This window comes from Chiloscyllium plagiosum, chromosome 5 (assembly GCF_004010195.1).
Source record: "Chiloscyllium plagiosum isolate BGI_BamShark_2017 chromosome 5, ASM401019v2, whole genome shotgun sequence".
NCBI lineage: Eukaryota > Metazoa > Chordata > Chondrichthyes > Orectolobiformes > Hemiscylliidae > Chiloscyllium > Chiloscyllium plagiosum.
Window position 1 is genome coordinate 115133856 of NC_057714.1, and position 3441 is coordinate 115137296.

The 3441-nt window shown below is 41.9% G+C and overlaps 1 long non-coding RNA gene across 3 annotated transcripts in view; it reads left to right on the forward strand.

Annotated features, from left to right (window-relative positions):
* The window catches only part of LOC122550165, a 10045-nt gene extending 8013 nt beyond the window's left edge, over positions 1-2032 (forward strand). For 2 of the 3 annotated variants that reach the window (XR_006311756.1, XR_006311758.1), the window contains exon 6: positions 1316-2032. This is a non-coding gene — a long non-coding RNA (uncharacterized LOC122550165). Of the gene's footprint in view, positions 1-1119; positions 1225-1315 lie in introns of all 3 variants that reach the window. The other variant, XR_006311757.1, reaches the window with a different exon arrangement.
* Positions 2033-3441: the final 1409 nt, after the last annotated feature.

Here is a 3441-nt window from a genome sequence, read left to right on the forward strand (position 1 = left end):
ACCAGTGTCTTATACAACTGCAACATGACCTCAGTACTCCGGAACTCCATTCCTCTACCAATAAAAGCCAGTACGCCATATGCCTTCTTCACCGCACTATTTACCTGGGTGGCAACTTTCAAAGATCTGTGTACATGGACACCAAGATCCCTCTGCTCATCCACACTACCAAGTATCTGACTGTTAGCCCAGTACCCCATCTTTTTGTTACTCTTACCAAAGTGAATCACCTCACACTTAGCTACATTGAACTCTATAACTCCATAACTTATGTCCTTTCAATACCTGGGGTATTTTGAACGAGTGGAATACACATGCAATTCTGATTTTGTTCCTATTTGAAGGATGTTGTGAAACTTGAAAAGATTTAAAGGATGTTGGTAGGGTTGGGAGGATTTGAGCTATAGGGAGAGGCTGAACAGGTGTGAAGTGTCAGATTGAGTGAACTTCAGTTTATAAAATCAAGGCATGGATAGGGCAACTAGACAAGGTCTTTTACCTGGGGTGGGGTAGTCCAGAACTAGAAAGCATAGGATTAGGGTGAAAAGAACGATGAGACTTAAGGGCCACTTTTCCAGTGGTGCTAGTGTGGGATGGGCTGTCCTCACCCTCCTCTAGCTTATCTCTCCACGCTCCAGGTTCACTGCCTTTATTCCTGATGAAGGGCTCTTGCCTGAAACGTCTATTTAAAAGCTCCTTGGATGCTGCCTGAACTGCTGTGCTCTTCCAGCACCACTAATCCAGAACCTGATTTCCAGGATCTGCAGTCATTATTTTTACCCTGTCAGAGGAAGTGGTTGAGGCTAGTACAATTGCAACACTTAAAAGGCATCTGGATCCTATTTGAATAGGAAGGGTTTTGGAGGGATATTGGCCAGGTGCTGGCAGGTGAACATGTTGGACTGAAAGGTATGTTGCCATGCTTTACATCTGACTCTTAAGAGTTGAAGGGTTAAATGCTGGTTTGAGCCAGCATTTGAAGTGTGTAATTAACAGTCATTACACAGCCCTCTAGAATTTATTGATTTCACACTTCACCATATGCTATAAAATATAAGTACCAGTGTTTCATCCACTAGTTTCCTTGGTGTTGAAGGGGATTTATTTCCTTGCCCACAGGGTCTAAGAGGATGGAGTTAATGGGTTATGAATGAAATTACTATGGGGTGATGACCAGTAATATGGAGCTTGACTTCACCTGTAGCTGATCAATAACTGAGGAAGGTCAGTGCCCTAATTTGGGGAGAAGAGAGCATTTTATAAATTCCCAGCCTGTAGAGATGGATGCATTGATTTTATTTATTCCCTTTTGCAGGAATTAAATCAGAATAGTGCACCTTGCCATGGAATCCAGCAAGCTCTGGGTGGATGTGTCTGAATGATTTGCCCACTGGTAGGCAAAAAATGTGAGCCATTGGGGATGCTGCAAGTGATGTTCCCAAGTGGCAGGGAATTGAAAGACTGGTCAACCTGGAAAATTAAAAGCAAGCAAGCAACCAGCACTCATTATGCTATTTACACCACTTTCAATTTTTTTGGAAAAGAACCCCAAAGCCCAAAACATCAAGACTTGCCTGTTCCTCTGCTACCTGACCTGTGCTCTTCCCTCACCACCCTTTTCAACTCTTGACTACTCTAGCATCTGCAGTCTGCACTTTCTCTGGTTTTCAGTAAGTTAAATCTTACTGATGAAAGATGAGTTGTGGACCAAACACTGCCTTTTGCTGGCAGGCGAAGCCACCTGGAGAAGAGAAGTCACTGAAAAAACAGTCTCAACAACCAATAGATTACAGCAAACTGCACAAGGGGATATTGTATTACCTTCCCAGATTTTTCCCTTCACCTGCACCACCAATGTTCTAGTGTCTGAGTGCAAGGATGGAGTTGAGGTGTTAACTAATTGTTTACTTGAAGCTAGAATCATCTTCTAAGTGGTAACCCTTGAGTACCAAAACTTGGTCTAAAAGATCAGTACAATGTATTCCACTATTAACCAGTGAAGCATAAAAATAAAATGGATATGTGCAAATCACCAAGCCTTGGTAAAATCATTTTGAATTACTGGTAAAAGCCAGATATTGACTAATTGTGGTAGGAAGCTGCTGTCAGGGGAGCAGACCAATTAGTTTTTAAAATGTGCCTTCTCAATTCTGCTGCACAAGTAATTCTCTGACCTAATGGAGCCTTAACTCACCAAATCAATCAACCTGTTAAGATGCTCTTTGCCCTGTCTTACCAGAATGTAGTAAATATTGACAAATCCTATGGAAATGCAGATCTGCACACAGTAGAGGATTGGTTAATGCAAGAGATGTTCTAGGGACCTGGGTTCAAATTACTAAATGTCCTGACAAAAATGAAACTGGATAGAGCACCATGCATCAATATAAACATTTGTGAAGACTGGCAGAAGCAGCTCTGCAAAGACCTCTACATCTGGGATCCTGAGTACCAAAAGTGGGAAAGGTGTCCCTCATGATTAGTCAAGCTGCATCCTAAATAGTCAAAATCATGGATACCTTCCACAATTCCAGACAGCAGTATTTTTATCACTGGATGTGTCCTGTCCCACAGGTAGGTCAGACCCAGTAGAGGTGAAATGCTGCTGATAAAGTTACCATGTGAACCCTCAACACTTAGTTCAGAGCCCCGTAAAGTTTAATGGGAGAGAACCTGCTGATCATCATGTACCATCCTCCCTCAGCTGATGAGTCAATATTCCTTTATGTTGAGCAACGCTTGGAGGAACCTGAGTGGCAAAAGCGCAAAACATACTCTGGATGGATTTCAACATCCACCACCAAGTGTGAAAATGGTAGCACTACTAAAAGTGCTGGTTGGGTCCTAAACAATGTAGCCCAAGGCTGGATCTGTAGCAGGTGGTAAGGGAAAAGTATTAAAAGCAAAGCCAAGTATGGGGATGCTAGAGATCTGAAAGAATCAGAAATTCTTGGGGAAAAACTCAATCTAGCAGCAGTTCAAAAATATGAAAGCTGTGGTTTGAACCCATTGACTTCCATCAGAGCTATGGAAAAACTGTATTGATACTGAAACTGAAATTTGGGAGAGGTGAATTAAAACCCAGAGCGCAAGAGCAAAATATATGGGATAGGTAAATGAGATATTTGCTAGCTGGCCAGAAGAAAAGCTGAATAAAATGGGTTAGCTATGCTAAATGCAACTCAGATGTGATAATGGGCTATGAGAATGGGTGATTGCACCAAAAGCAATGCATGTCACAACAGGACTGGATACAGTTGTGGCTAAAAACATGGAATACAAGGGGTGGCCTCATAATAAAGCAGCCCATATCTGCTCTAACAAAATGGCTGACAGGATAGCCTGGCATGAAATAGGTGATTATGATACTAAGCAATTAGGACAAGATATATAGCATATTAAACTCACTAAATAGCTATCAGAACAACAGTTAGTTTACAA